The sequence below is a fragment of the Coptis chinensis genome, chromosome 1 (assembly GCF_015680905.1).
Source record: "Coptis chinensis isolate HL-2020 chromosome 1, ASM1568090v1, whole genome shotgun sequence".
NCBI classification, from domain to species: Eukaryota; Viridiplantae; Streptophyta; class Magnoliopsida; order Ranunculales; family Ranunculaceae; genus Coptis; species Coptis chinensis.
In genome coordinates, this window is record NC_141456.1 from 57,617,361 (window position 1) to 57,634,453 (window position 17,093).

The following is a 17,093-nucleotide window of genomic DNA, read 5'->3' on the forward strand; positions in this document are numbered from 1 at the left end:
GTGTTCGGTGTAAATAACAAGTTAGAACACTGAAAAAACTTAAAAATCGAAGTTCGAAACAAACCTGTAGAAATCCGCAAAATTTTGCATAGGGCGGTCGGCTCAAAGGGGAAGCGTGGTCACAAGACCTTGTTCGATGACTTAGCGGGGGGCGTACTCGTGGTCTAGTAAGGGGCTAGAGGCATAGCGGCGCTCCTTATAAAGGCGGTCATTTCGGTGTATATTTTGCGGAACTTTTTCAACGCTGAAATGAACAACCACAGTATGAATCAAACAAGGGTGGGTCGGTTTAATGGGACTTAAAAATGACTAATTATACTATGAAAACAATGCTAAAGTGCAACTAAGATGGCAACGGCGCCATTTGATAAAACATAAAAATGAAATAGTTTTACCTACGAAATAAAGCGATGAAACTCTATACGAAAGTAAAACTACAAACTATCTTACGATGCTAGATTGCTTATCAAAGTTTCTACTCTCAATTCTATCGAAATAGCGTGGAGTAACAAATTCGTTCCACTCCTAGTGCTCTAGCATGGAATTGTTTTCTAATCTAATTAATCAGTCTTAACTCAATGAGAGTTTTACGAGGGGGAATTATACTACGATACTTACTGAATTTGATTACTTGAATTTAACTACGAATGCTATGGAAATATGATTGTGCTTGAATCTAGATAAAGGATTAGAGGGGAATTGAATCCACCTCGAATCCAACTTAATAGCCTATAAGGAAACATTCCATGCTAGAGAACTAGGAGTGGAACGAACTTGTTACTCCACTCTATTTCGATAGAATTGAGAGTAGAAACTTTGATAAATATAGACACATAATTTATCGTTTAGTTTTACTTACGTTTAGAGTTTCATCGCTTTATTTCGAAGGTAAAACTATTCATTTTATCAGTTATCAAATGGCGCCGCTGCCATCTTAGTTGCACTTTAGCATTGTTTTCATAGTAGAATTAGTCATTTTTAAGTCCCATTAAACCCACCCACCCTTGTTTGATTCATACTGTGGTTGTCTATTTCAACGTTGAAAAAGTTCCGCAAAAATATACACTGAGCACGACCGCGCCTATAAGGAGCTCGCCTACGCCTAATAGTCTGGACCCCGATCGTGACCCGCCCTCATACCCAGTGCGACCTGCCCTCATACCAAGCGCGACCCGCGCTCACTTACTGGACACGGAGCGCGACCGCGCTATGCGAGTGCACCCGCGCCCTAAGCTGAAATTTGCCGGATTTCCACAGGTTTGTTTCGAATTTTGATTTTTCAAGTTTTTCAGTGTTATAACTTGTTATATACACTGAACACGCGTAAACAAGACGCTATTCATAAGCGAAGCAGGGGGCCTTAATCAGGTATTCCTTTCTTCCACACCTCGTGATCTCCGGTTAGAGGTTTCTACTAGTATATCGAATTGTTTAGAGTGTTGCATGTTTAGTTAAGTTCGACTTAGTCTTGCATGAGATTAAAGTCCGGGTCAAGAAAAAACAACTAACATAATTACACGGCAACGCCAACAAATAAGTCTATCTAGTTTCCCACCCACTACACCTCTAGCTGCTATTTCACACACACCACCGATATTATGGTCAAGAAAAGAGACTCCTCTCTCTGAATTTTATAAAGCCTTGAGCGATAGCCCTAAATCTTGCATCGTTCTAGCGGAACCGATTGGGGATTTCCGTGATCCCCAAATATATTTAATTTGTTACCCGTGAAAAACCTTATCGCCACGTGCGTAGGATTGAACAAGTCCTTATAACATTCCACCATCCTACGGTTGGTGCGGAACAAATTAAATTGAGGGTATTCCCTTTCACCTTAGTTGATAATAAAGGCGTCTTGGTTAAGCGCCAAAGCGCTAATTGTGGACTCGTGGGCCAAACTTGTTCAAATTTGTTTATGGAACATTTTTACCCCCCCTAAAGGCGGATGAAATGCTTTCCAAGATTCACTTCTTTTCATTTAGAATCCTCATGAATCATTTTCAGGAGGCTTGGAATCGTTTTCACCGATCTCCTTATAGAGTGTCCACACCATCACCTAGCAAAGACACGTTAGTTCGTTTTTTTCAAAGGACTTCTACACCACCATAAAGAAGTCCTAGACATAATGAATGGGGTAGTTTCCTAAGTAAAGGAGCCTCGAGGCATATAAATTTTGGAAGATCGGACTAAAAGCGTAATAATAATTGGGGGTAGTGACGATTACTCCCGGCCTCCGTTCTTCTTCAACGATTAAGGCTACCAAGATATGTTTGAGGTTAAATCGGATCCCCGAGCTTAAAACTCTAATTGAATCCCTCACTAAAAAGGTAGAGGCCATTTCAGTAACAAAAGCATATCCCGTCATGAATGTAAATTCAAATCCATGTAGTTTTATCATTGAGTCCCGAAAGCATCCCGAATTCTTAATCTCTATAGCCTATGAACATTCTTGTTCCATTAATAGTGAACCTAACGCCCTTAGAGACAAAATCCCAACTTCGGTTGGAGAAATAACCAACAAGTCACACCTACTGATGGTACAATAATCAATATGTTAGGCCAACGACAGTTTATAACCAAGCTCCACCACAACAAGGGCGGGGGTCAATAGTAATTATAATAATTATAACAACCAAGCTCAACCTCGACAAGGTCAAGCACAAGGTCAATGTAGTTATAATAATTATAATGCTAATAGAGGTATCGTTAGGTAAATAATAACTATCACAATCAGCCCATAAATAATCAACGCGAAATAGTTCCAGTCACACCACCCGTGACTACTACACCCACACAACCGGATCGTCTTGACACCTTCATACAAGTGAGCCAACAACTTTTCTAAACCATGGCTCAATCTAACCAACACATTCTACAATCCGTTAATAATTTAAACCAACGGTTAGCCCAAGAGAAAGTTTAACCAAAAGGCGTGTTTCCGTGCCAAGCGATACCCAACCCTAGAATAGCAAACACAGCCTTTGAATTAAACGGTAATACTAGTGCGAAACTACAAATGTAGGTGAGCTAAATGCCATCACCACTCTCCGATTCGGAAGAGTGATTGATAACAAAGTAACTATGCCTATAGTTACCCCATCAAGATTCCCTACACCGGATATCGAACTAGATATCGAAATAGAAACTGAAGAACCTACCACTGTAGAGGTACCGGTTAAAACCACAACCTAATTAAAGCCAAGGTTAGACATCAAGTCGAAGCCATACGCTAAATATAGAGAGCGAAACCACCATTCCCTCGGAAGTTAGCCATGCTAACCGGGGATACAAACTTTGAGGAGATTAGGAACGCGTTTTCAAGAATCTAACGATAAACCTTCCTTTTCTCGAAGCTATAAAAAGCTACCTAACCACGCTTAAGTTTCTTAAGGAGTTGTGGCACTACTAGGCGTAAGACCAACATACCTAAAGACGCCTTTCTAACTGGAGCGGTTCCCAACTTTATCCGAAAATAATGGAATTGTTAAGTACAAGGACCCCGGTTGTCCCATTGCATAATGCACCTTAGGAGATTCTCACACGACGACCGTATTTACTAGACACGGGGGCTAGTGTTAACTTTTTCTCCGCTTTTATTTGTATAAACAAATAGGTCTAGAGGAGATGCAACCTACTAAAATGACATTACAATTAGCCGATCGGTCTATTAAGTATCCTAAGGGTGTGGTTGAAAACGTCTTTGGTTAAAGTCCAAAATTTTTATTACCCGGCCGACTTTGTTATCCTCGACCACGTAAGTCACTAACGACTCTGTACCTATCATTTTAGGCGCCCCTTCTTGGCACGCCAACGCTAGCCATAAACTGCCCGCGATGGTTCGATGTCCTTGTCCTTTGGCCATCTTTTCGTTGGGGTAAATGTTTTCAAAACGAGGACACAAGATCCGATTCATCTACAAATGGCGAGGTTAGCATGATCGAGCTTAGCTCAAGATTACTTCAAAACATGTTTTAGGAGAAACAGATTAACAAATTCCTTTCATTCGAAATTCCGACTTTAACAATGACTCCTCGGTGGTAGATTTAAATCGAAGAAGAAATTCTCGCAACTCTTTTGCACGCTTCTTTACCACTTCCAGCGAGTCCCCCTTGCCAACAACCATTCATCCCTTGATGCTATGACGGAAGATGAATTTTTCAATCTCTATCCCGGTGATCCTTTTGACCCACCTATTGAGGAATGTCTTGCATATATCAAGATTTCGATGATATGGACTTGAGAGCTCTAGGCGAGAATCATTCACCTTCCATCACCAATATTCCCCACCCTCCACCTTTTCAAAGGAATCTCGAAGTTTTTCGATCCTTTAGTTTCTCCCCTGTGCTTCATGATTTTTAAATCTACTTAGTAAACAAATACTTCCCAAGGATAAACCACTTGACACCGTCATTTTCAGACTTCAGACAGTCCCTAACTACACCATGAATGAGTTTTGTGCTAATTAACCCACATCCTCATTTTTTCCATGCTTTTTCTCTAAAACTTATCCCAATCCACCATATCTTCCACAACCATTCACTTTTCCACACTTATTCACTAGGACACCCTCTCGTTCAAAGATGAAACATAAGGTGCATGCTCGGTTATGTTATAGGTCTATCCGACTTCGCTTTCATTCCACTAGGGCTGCGTCAGAGGGAAATCTTGGTGCTTGATTGTGTTTGGATATGTTTTCTGTGATATTTATTTATGGAACGATCCACAACTATTTCGGTTGTTGATATATGATAAACTGCATATTCATATATATATTTAGATAAAGTCTCGAGTATCTGACTATAAACGACTCAATTTTTGTGTTTGGTGCATTTCCTTTCATTTCCATATATTGGTGAATGCACCATTCAGTAACCGGCCCCTCCCTATGGAGTGTGTGGTTGTAAGTACCGAATCCTAAGTCCACGGTTCACATAATTCACGTTTTCCACTCTTGCATGTTTTCTTGGTTTTTGAGTCATGTTTTCTATGGTGTGAATTATGTCTTTATTGCTTATTGTTTTCCTTTATATTAAACCTAATTCATAAAAAGTAAAAAGTTTAATGCTATAAAAATAGTAATCTAGCAAGTCTCGAATCGACCTTAAAAAGACCCAAGTTTTCAGACAATACCAACTTTCTCGAGTATAGGCCAAACAAAAATTTCAAACTTAAAAAGAGTTTTCCAATTTTGTTTGGGGTGGTGATTTTGGTATTCATTTCAAATCTTGTTGCCACCCTAAGCCCTGTCATGTTTACTCCAGGTAGAGTTTGTGTTAGTTAGTACGCAATAGCAGTTTAATTGTGCTTCATATTATCATATCATCTTTACAATATTCCTATTACAGTAATGCGCCAATTTTTGCCACGTTTCTATGGTAAATTCTTTCCTTATCTCTTTACACTTTGAGGACAAAGCGTTGATTGTTTGGGGGTGGGATAGAAACATTTGCAAAAATTAGACACTTTTAGGATGTAAATTATGCACTTTATTTATAAAATGTTAAAAATTATAAAAATTAGTTAGTTACATAATTTAATTGTGCTATTGAATTGTTTCATGAACCCCTTTCTCCCAAATTGTTTGGGGGTGCTATAGAAACACGATGTAAATGTTAAGCACATATTAGGTTGTATATTACGTATTATTTGTCTTAAAAAATAAATAAAAAAAAAAATAAAAAGTTATGCAATACACTTAGGAATATTGGTATTGTTTTTTCTCTATGCTCTTAATAATCTAGAAGTCTCAATGTAGCTTTTGCATTAGAATAGTTTTTAGAAACTTAGGTTAATATATAGGTAATAATCGTTGCATCTATCTATAAATATATTACATGAGTATCTGTGATTGTTTAAGATAAGTTTTTCAAATCTAGGCTAGAGTATTTATTCTACAAATCCTGTGAGAATATAGCATAAAGCCTTATATGAGTGAAACATTTGAGAAATGACACAAGGGAGAAGTATATTCCGAATAGAGAAATCACACGTCCACTTGCTTGACCACTATACCATGTCCTAAGAGTGAATTTAGGCCCTTTTTGGATCGATATAGCTAGAAATTCGACCCTAATATATTTTCCGCTAGAAAGCCTAATCGAGCCTTTTATTAGCCCTTTCATAAACCACAAATCCTTTACCCCTGTTACAAAACAAAACAAAATAAAAAAATAAAAAAATAAAAAAAAAAAAAAAAATCAACCTACCCAATTTAGATAAGTCCGATAATAGAATAAGGAAGAAAGAAGAAGAGAAAACCGTGGTAAACAAAAAGTTAGTTAATTGCTTGAGGAAAATAAAAAAAGAAGTTTCCATCCAAAGAAAAGAAAAATAAAAATAGAAATAAAATAAAAACTCCAAAAAAAAATAGAATAAAAGGAGTCAAAAGCCAAAGAAAAAGGAAAAAAAAATATGGCTAAGGATGGAAACAAAGTGTAGAAGCAAAAAGTAAATAACAAGGTTTTCTCAAGTTACATAATATGAAGACTCTATTATCTCAGACTTGTCCCTTTGAATATCCATTTCCTTCCTTCTTAAACCATCTCCTAATCCCCTTGAACACCTAATAAAGACCTCTAAATTTCAATTAGGAATAGGTTAGTGGGATAGTAAGTGGCGATGTGTTTGATCAACTTCGGCTTCCTTGTGTGTCATTGAGATTGTAAGGTAAAGTATGCCGAACATGGCATGGTTGGAGTAGCAAAACTTGAGTGGAAAAATCGAGAGTGATTTTTGTCTTCACTTTTATGTGAGAACCTACTTTAAGGGCGTTATTCCAAAGTTTCATAAACGGACGGCATCTTGCATTTCATAGTAGTACTCATTGTATATATGTTTATTAAGTAGATGATTGATTATTATGCATATATTAGCTTAGGTTTCGACTTGATTACTCTATATGCATTGCTAGTGAGAGGTATAGTTAATTTAGAGCATGAATAAGGAAACAATAGTTTTATTTCTTAGTCGTTGTAGTATAGATGAAGTTTGTGAGTACCTTCATTGGAAAACTCTCACGAGACTATAACTTCGTCCACTAGGGAATTCCTAGTGGTTTAAAGGCCTTGTTGCATATGGTCAATGCAATCGCACTCAATAAAACGAGTAGATAGAACTCCATTTTTGGCCACTTATTCTAATTTCTCATCTTTGCTTGAGGACAAGCAAAATGCTGTTTGGGGTGGTTTGATAAGAGCCCAAAACTGTAGTTTTAACCCCCTTTAATAATCATACTTTTGGACCAATTATGTGAGTAATAATTAAGAGAAAACACCGATTATGTGTTTTATGCATTTCGGGCTTCAAAGTCCATTATATGCGTAAATGTGCCACTTTAGCGAGATAAAGGAGCAAAGGTCGGTTACTAAGGAGTTCCGTGATTAAAGGCCAAGATTCAAGAAGACAAAGCCTTTCTAAAGCCCGGTCAAAGATGAAAAGTCAAAGTCCACGCTGGCAGAAATAGTGCACAAAGTCAACAGAACTTCAGAAGACCATATCTTTGGACTCAGACCTCGGAATTGGGCCTACCTTATGTCAAAACGACCGGCTCGGAAAGAGATTTCCAATGGTCCAAGCTTTGACCCAATCAGGGGAGCAGAAGTGGACGAAAAGGCTATTGAAGCGAACTGCAGCTGAAGAGGCCTTTTTGGACTGAAAGAATTGGGTTTTGGGCCTAATTCTCTGTCCCAAAACATGGCTCCAAGCCCATTCACGATTTTTGGATCTGAGAGTATAAAAACCAAAGCTTCACTCTTTGTTAATGGTAGATAGATAGACCTAGATTAGTTAGCATCCATTAATTAGTTTTAGAACTTAGTTTAATTAGTTTCAATTCATTGTATTAGATTAAACCTTTAAATCTTGTTCTTCATTTGATTAGATCAATAAAGTAGTATTTTTATCAATTTCGATTTTTGTCATTTCAATTTCTAGATCTAATTTCAATTCTTGTTCTTATTTCATTTTAGTCATTAAAGTAGATGTCATTATTGTTTGATTAAGTAAATTTCAATTCTTTACATTACGTTTAGTTTAGATTCAATGGGAAATGTTAGTTTGATGAATCAAGGCTAAAACCTCCATTAGAGGGGTTGATGAAGCCTTGATGAAAACTTAGTTGTTAGTGTAGAATTGTTTGTAGATTCTATTACACTCTAGAAGGTCGTGTTTCGCCATGAGAATGGGTGGACGACCTCACATGCTAGTTAGTATTTGGTAGAAATGCCACTTAACACTAGGGATTAGAACTCGAGAAATTCTTGCCGTAAGAACGCATTTAATCGAGATACAACAATCTATGCTAGGTTATTAAGTTGGATTCGAGGTGGATTCAATTCCCCTCTAATCCTTTATCTAGATTCAAAAACAATCATATTTCCATAGCATTTGTAGTTCAAATTAAAATAATCAATTTCATATTGCATCGTAGTCTAATTCCCCCTCGTAAAACTCTCATTAGATTTAAGACCGACTAATTAGATTAGGAAACATTCCATGCTAGAGAACTAGGAGTGGAACGAACTTGTTACTCCACTCTATTTCGATAGAATTGAGAGTAGAAACTTTGATAAATATAGACACATAATTTATCGTTTAGTATTACTTACGTTTAGAATTTCATCGCTTTATTTCGTAGGTAAAACTATTCAATTTTATCGTTTATCAATATTCTTATTCTCTTTAAACCTTGACACTCTGCAAGTAGGACATGCAATGCGGTCCTTATTAGCATCACCTCTATATAGTATGCAATCGTTAGGACATGCATGTATGTTTTCATACTTCATTCCATAAACGGACAACATCTTTTTCACCTTCCTCATTGAAGAGGGTAGTAAATTACCTTCAGGAAGCCCGTCTCCAAACAATCTCAATAACTCAGAAAAAAACTTGTCAGACCACCCACCCTTCACTTTTAGATTGTATAATTTCACAACCATTGATAACTTGGTATACTTGGAACACCCTTCATACAATGGTTTCTCAGCATCTTTGGCAAGTTTTCCAAACTCTCCAGGATCCCCTGGATATTGTTCAAGTCCGGCTTGTAGCAAGTTTTTTGTGCTCGCTACATTGTCTAGAGTTTCCATCCCGTGAAGGAAGTCATCCTATCTATCAAAACAAGGAGTTGCACTAAGAATTTTCTCCCCATGAAATACCCATCTTGTGTATTGCTTAGCAATACCATGATGGAAAAGGTGATTTCTAACCACCTTTTGACTTAACTCGCAAAGATTGACACGGTGCTCACATGGACATCTCATACAAGTCTCCTGATTCTCTGTGGGGTTTGCAAATAAAAGAAAATTTACAACCCCTTGAATATATTCATCTAACAACATATCCTTGGACATCCACGATTTGTCCATTTAGTATCTAATAAGTATGTGTGTGGCAAGAAGTTCCTGAAGACATCCAAACAGAGCACTCAATTTTGCTAAAAATATAAATAAATAAAAAATGCAAAAGTATTTCAAGGAAATACCTTGGATGAATTATGACCTTTAAATGTTTTAGGATAGTTTCATCTACAGTTTTAACTAACCATATTAGCTTAAATATGAAACCCACACTAAGAACTAAAAGGTTAGTAAAATCAACCTCAAGTAAGATATACAACCGCAGCATCAACAATATCTTTCCACGTGTGTGGTCTAGTATACAATACAGGTTATCAATTAGTCAAAATTCCACGTACAAAAAGTTCACAATTCATTAATTAGTCAAAATTCCTCGTACAAAATTCACAAATTCGAACCTGCAAAGTGTACCATTATATACTGACTGAGCAACAACAATTATTTTAAGACTTCAAAATCAAGGGTAAATAAAAATGTTTCAAAAAAAAACCAATGGTTATTAAGTTTAAGAAAAAAAATGCATTCAGTGTACCCCCACCCCAAAAAGAAAAATCAATGAACAAGCAAATGAGTTCAAAAGTCAAAAAAATATTTTATATAGTAAGAAACCACAATGGGCGAGGAAATTGCATACACTAGTTCCATATAATATAAGGAGCATGATCCACATATTTGTTGTTAAGGTTGGGTACCCTACTAACAGGAGACGGGAAAATGGGCATATATATGTAGTCTGACTGCTTCTATTACTAAAAAGGTTGGTTATGGCACAATGACTTCAAAATATATTAACAAAAACCGTTTAAGCTATGCACTTAACAACACAACTAAGATTTGTATGGTAGAAATCAATACAAATATTAGTTAATTAGGTAACTTAGATTGATCGTAAATAAATTTCATAAAAATTACAGCAAAGAGAGCAGCTATGGAAACAACTAAAATTTTATGATCATTAATCAACAGTTATAACAAACCCAGATTATACACTTTATACATGATCACAATGATGGACAGTACATTTATTACTCTATTAGATCATTGAGGAGAATGTCATGACATATACATAAACAAGCGCCCGGCATGGAACACAAACTTTATCCATAATTCAGTACGAGAAGCTCATACAATGATGCGAATTAGAGTCTTTTAGTTGGGCCATTGTTGCACACATAGACCTAAAGGCAAATTTTACCCATACCTTAGAATTTAATATGATGTATGGGAGAATACATAGTGTCATGAGAATACATATAGCCAAAGGACTAAAGTTGCAATGCAAATGAAGATAGCCTTGCTTATCAGAAAGCTAGGGTACCATCAAGAACTACAACATTAAACCAAGGTCCCATCTACTTATTTTTCTACAAAGTCTGACCCACTTGTTGATAATAAGGTTCTGTCGTCCATTAAGGTACGTCGTCTATCTTTCATAGTATTATTGTTATTGTTTACTTGTTATTATATGGTCCTAAATAGATACTACATGCCATGCTACACCAATGTGCACATTCTCAATTTACAAGAGACATAAGAGTACAAGACACGAATACACGACTATATCATTTTTAAAAAGCTTTTGAAGAAGTGTGCATTTTAACCTCCTGCACCAATGTGAGACATGAGACACGACTATACCATCCTTTACCTAAGACAATTTTTTAAAAACTTTTGAAGAATTGTGCAATTATTTTCACTTCCTGTATAATTTCATTTACTAGTTTGTTAGGTTTTTAATAATCTACATAAAAGAATAAACTATCATGTATTTGCTTCAGGTGAATTCCATTTGTTTTTATTGTTTGGATTCATTTCCTTTTTCAATACCAAAATTTTTCTGTTACACACATATTAGATATAATAATGGCCTGAGAATAACTAGAGGACGTGGCACATAGTAAAGTGTATTATACAACAGACGTGAAGCACAAATACAGACACTGACACTGACGCATACGCCACAACACGAGCATATCCTTAAAAAGTAGGATGCGGATACGGAAATGACGCGGATATTAAGTAATATTTTACAATTTACTTAATATTGATCTAACATCAGATTTTAAGTCATATCATAATAATTCAATATTCATATTCATAAACATAGGAAGAATAAAAAGAGCAATAGTGACATCTCAATTCTCACATAACTATATAAGTCATGTCCGCGTCCATACCGTCTCACTCTATGGACATGCTTTGGAGACCAAAAGGGATCTTCAGTAATAATGTCTACCATGTACACGTGGTGCTCATTTTGATAAATTACATGTACTGAAGAATGATTCCTCAAATTATTGTACCCACTTTCCCTTGGGATACGATCCTAAAACATAGTTGTTTGTTTGGATTGAAATTTGACTGATGTTTCCTCCCCCTCATTTTTTTCCTATGCAGATGGTTATCTGGTTTATAATACCAGCAGCTAGAAACTCATATGCTGTATAGAACAACAACACCCTGGCTCTGATTGTTCTGATACAATATGTTCCCAGATTATATCTAATATTTCCATTAAGTTCCCAAATTATCAAAGCAACTGGGGTTGTTACTAAAACTGCTTGGGCTGGCGCTGCATACAATCTTTCACTGTACATGTTAGCTAGTCACGTGTGTACTCAACTCTCTGTCTCTCTTTGAAATCGTTAAAAATTTTAAATTTTTATACTTTCCTTCTTTTTGGCTATTGGTATATGTTTTTTCCTTGGTCTTGAGGACACAGGTTCTGATATATGATGGTAGGATGTTTCACTTAATGGTATGTTTCATATATTGGTAGGTCTTTGGGACTGCATGGTATCTGCTATCGATTGAACGATATACATATTGCTAGAAATCAGAATGCAGAAAGGAAACTGGTGCTATAAAATGCAGCTTTACTTATTTAGACTGTGAGAGTTCCAACCATAATGACCAGACAGTCTGGGCAGCCAATATAGCTGTATTTAATTACTGTGATCCTAGCTAGCATTGGAAATTTCAATTATGGCTTATTTGGCAATGATGTGTCTAACAACGCTTTCTCCTCAAAGTTCCTTGAGAAATACTTCTACTGTCTGTGGTGGGGTATTCAGCAATTGAGGTATGGTAAATGGATTTCATGTACTCGGCGTTGTTACTTTAATTCAAATTGGGAGGTTATAAGGGGGTGTGCTAGTGAAAATATAAGTCGTCACAATTGACTTTCCCTTAAAATAAATCCCTGATAAATCTTGACTTTGCTAGGGTGAATTTACTTGTTACTGTTAGTACTAGTCTCTTAACAATAAAACAAATTATTACAAAAAGTATGTAGTCAACCATGAAACATATCAAATGGATGACAAGCACACTACCTTTCCATATGTATGTCTAAACATATTCAATCTTCATTCTTAGCAATAGTTCACAAGACCCGGAATGTTGATGAAATTGATAAGTAGTTGGGGACCTAGTAATAACAAGCAAACTAGAACAGTATGTGTTCACTGTTCAGGATCTATATTACAATGAACAACCAGAAACCAAAAAAACATAATATTGTTGCATTTTTTCAAATGATTTGAACCTCATACTGAAAACAAAAAATTTGAATGCAATAACAAATATTTCTACAAACAATTTAAACAAGAAAAAAGAGAGAAACAAAAAAATTACTTACTTTTAGATTTCAGAAACCTTTGTTGTAGTAGTAATCAGACTGATCCCTTCTCAAACAAGTTTAAGCGCAGCTAAGAAGTGAAGAAGTGCGTGTGCAAGAAACCAATGAGACGAAGAAAAAAAAAGGTGCAACTGTTAGGGTTTGCAATGGAAGGGGAAGAAAGATATATAGGCGTAACCCTAACATCAATCCCTTAATATCCGGCGAGAGGGATAAATAATTGGGGTGAGCGGGAGAATTTTCATCGCAAGGGGAACTTAGATTTCTCATTATTACTGTTTTAATAAGTTTTTTTTTTTTTTTTTATAAAGTTGTTTCCATAAGTGAAGAGTCTATTGACGGTTCAATTCTTAGTCAGGAGTCTATTGATTTTGGTATTCTTTTTTTCGGTTAAGTTGTTGACGGTTTAATTGAAAGCCAAAATGGTCCAACAACCTAGCTAGTGCCCAAAAAATTGTGAGAAGGTTGACGGTTTATTCTATTGCTAATTTGACTATTTTAGGAAACACCATCATATTTTTCTTGACACTTGTGGCATACATGACATAATATTGCAACAGCCGTCATAAAATTATTATATTTTCTTGACGCTTGTGTCATACACGACATAATGTTGCAATAGCCAACATAAATTTATTATATTTTCTTGACGCTTGTGTCATACGCGACATAATGTTGCAATAGCCGACATAAATTTATTATAATTTCGTGACGTTTGTGTCATACACGACATAATGTTGCAATAGTCGTCATAAAAATATTACTAAAACACCTATCTTGACAATTTTTAACAAAGCCGTCAAGATAGATAAAAAAACAAGCGTCATAATATGTCATTTTTTTAGTAGTGAAACAACCCAGTGAATATAGTATGAACAATGATTATTCATGCTCTAAAATTTAAGGTATTTAAGGTATGAACTATTATTGTTCACACCTATTGGAGTATGAACAATCATTGTTCATACCTCGAACAATCATTTTTCATACATCAACATGAGCTACGAACAATCATTGTGCGTATGATACGAACAATCATTGTTCATACCTATTTTTTTTTAGGGGGGGGGGCACTATGAACAATTATTGTTCATATCTCAACATGAGTATGAACAATCATTGTTCATATGAACACTCATTGTTCACACCTATTTAGGATATGAACAATCATTATTCATACCTCAACATAATGTATGGTTAGTTAGAACACCTATTGGAGTATGAACAATCATTGTTCATCCCTATTTGGGGTATGAACAATCACACTGTTTATACCTTAACATGAGTTATGAAAAATCAATGTTCATAAGTTCATACCTCAACATAATGTATGATCAGTAAGAACACATATTATATTGGAGTATGAACAATCGTTGTTCATACATATTTGAGGTATGAACAATCATTGTTTATACCTCAACATGAACTATGAACAATCATTGCATTTTCATACATCAACGTAGTGTATGGAGTATGTTCATCTATTTGGGTATGAAAGTATGAACAATGATTGTTCATACTAAAATGACTAAAAGGGTAAAATCAGAAAATATTTATTTCAAATATGGGCCATTTGTCCTTACGGGTTATTTTCACTAAAAAATTGGTTTTCCGAGTTATTTTCACTTGAAAATTGTCCTTAGAGATTAAAAAACAATGTTGGTTTTGAGAGTGATTTTCACCCGAAAATTGGCCCTAGGACCAATTTCTTGTTAAGAGAAGAGAAAACATGTCTATATCAGTGCTCCAAAATACACAAGTACAAGAATAGAGTAGAATCTTCCGCATCTATAGCGAATGTGGAAGCTTGATACCATCCATGAGATTCTAAAACGCGGTCACCAGCTACGTCTTATCGTTGTGGAAATCTTTAGCATGGATGGATGTAATGATCTTCTGGTTTTCCACAAAAAGGAGAGAGAGGAAGTGTTCAAAAACTTGGTCGCAATGAATATAATCTCCCAAGGAACAGCATGTCGGACACAACTATTTCAGGATCAACAAAACAAGTAAGCAATGTGGGAAGCCGTCTTTTCAAGATTATGGCCAAGTCATTCTCCAAGAGATGGAAAAATGGTGAAATAAGCAATTTTCAGTACCTCATGCACCTCAATTCTCTATATAGTGATCTCACTCAGTATCCTGTATTTCCATGGGTCCTTGCTGATTATAAGAGTCTCTGGATTTGGCAGATCCCAACACGTTTTGCAAGCTTGAAAAACCAATGGGATGCCAAACAGCAGAGAGAGAGGAACAATTCAAGAAAAGATACGAGAGCTGGGATAATCTAGATGTTCCAAAATTTCACTATGGTTCACATTATTCTAGTGCTGGAATCGTACTCTTCTATCTTCTTCGTCTCCCACCGTTCAGTACAGAGAACCAAAAGCTACAAGGTGGTCAGTTTGATCATGCAGACCGTTCACTACACCAGAATTGCTTAAAAACGACACCCTATTAGGACTATCATGACCGTCCTTAATTTAGGACTGCAAAACCCGTCGTCTATGGCATAAGGTTGTCGTAGACTGACCTAAAACTGGCCTAAGCTAAAATAGAGAATGGGTTTTAGTGTACTAAAGGTAGAGGTAGTTATGGAACCGTCGCTTAGGTGGTGGGGGATAGTTTTTCATTCACGGGCTCATTGCCTTTTTCATTCTCACATTTTTTTTTCCTCTGGAGCTCATTTTTTTAACTGACATAGCCAGAAATACTAGTGGAAAGAGAGAAAAAAAAAAAGGCGGTCACTACTAAGAAGTCGTTCAGAGCCAAGGAACAACAAAGCAAGTTCAGATCTTCTGTGAAATTATAAACTCCCTCTCCCTCTCTCCCTCCCTCTCAAAACATAATATTTAGTTAATGATTTTAAAGCTTCAAATTTTTGCTTTTTTGACTGATTTTTGTTTGTTAAATTGATGTATGGTTCACTAAACCAAAATGGGTATTTGAAACTGGAATCAAATCAAAGTTCCTTCTCAAAATTGAGGTAAAGTTCATTCCTTTTTTAATTCTTTTGCATTTCTTATTGTTTTATTATTACGGATTCAATGGGATTCGCTGGATCTATCATGGGTATTTGTTATTTCATTTTTTCTTTGATGGGTATGAAATGTTCATCTATTTTTTGGTATCTAAGTTATGTTAATTTGATTGATATTGACTTGTTTGGTGATGGTTGTTTTAGAGTTGCTAGCTAGAATGTGGATTTCCTTTCAGCTAATATATATACATTAGTATGAATATGACACTCGAGTAAAGTAGTGGGGTTACCTGCAAATTTGAACATTCTCCTATTTAAATAGTTTTTAACAAGATCAAACAATGTGTTGGTTATTCTAGCTAGCTGCTGGGGAACGTTGTTCCACACCAAAATTACTAAGAATTAAAGCATATGCAACTTCGGACAAAATACATGGACGGAGCAGGAATCTACCTAAGGTAAAACACTAGAACAGCACTAGAACATTATTTCAAATACTATTGAATGGGCGAAGCCTTGTAGTTTCAGGAGTTTTTGTGCTTATAGTGATACAGCATAAGAGTTTCTTCAAATTTTGGAAAACCATTCATATTAAACCCATATATATGAGACTCAATCAATCTAGATACCATCAGGCATATCAAAATATTTGTAGTGGTCATTTCTATCTTATTTCCTATAATCAAAGCATGTTTGATTTATTAGATCTTAGGTCCCATATATCCAATGCCATAAGATTAGTGTTCCTTGAATGGTAGAGAAAGCTAATGATAAACTAGTTCGGTGACAAAATACTTGAAATGAAGGTTACAATCAAGTAAGTGGCAAACAAATATTTATTTGAAAATTTAAATTCAAAAGTAAAGTATTAGTTTTTTCCTTCCATTAACCCTTTTTTAACTAATGCCTATCCATATATGAAACAGAACTTCCAAGTTCCAACATCTAAATAATCGTGATTGATATGTAATTTCACATGTTAATGAATTTAGTATACACATGTATTGTGACAACGTACGTACCGAATTCAAGCAGTAGCAAAAGATTTTCTTTATAACTACCAAAAGGGATTGGCAGTCGAATTATGTTCGCTATATTGATATATTCTTAATCT

At 35.7% G+C, this 17,093-nt stretch overlaps 1 long non-coding RNA gene across 1 annotated transcript; it reads left to right on the forward strand.

Annotated features, from left to right (window-relative positions):
- Positions 1–11,357: 11,357 nt before the first annotated feature.
- On the forward strand, positions 11,358–12,646 carry LOC147524671 (uncharacterized). The gene is made up of 2 exons (XR_015197070.1): positions 11,358–11,969; positions 12,139–12,646. It is a non-coding gene; the product is annotated as an uncharacterized LOC147524671 (long non-coding RNA).
- Positions 12,647–17,093: the final 4,447 nt, after the last annotated feature.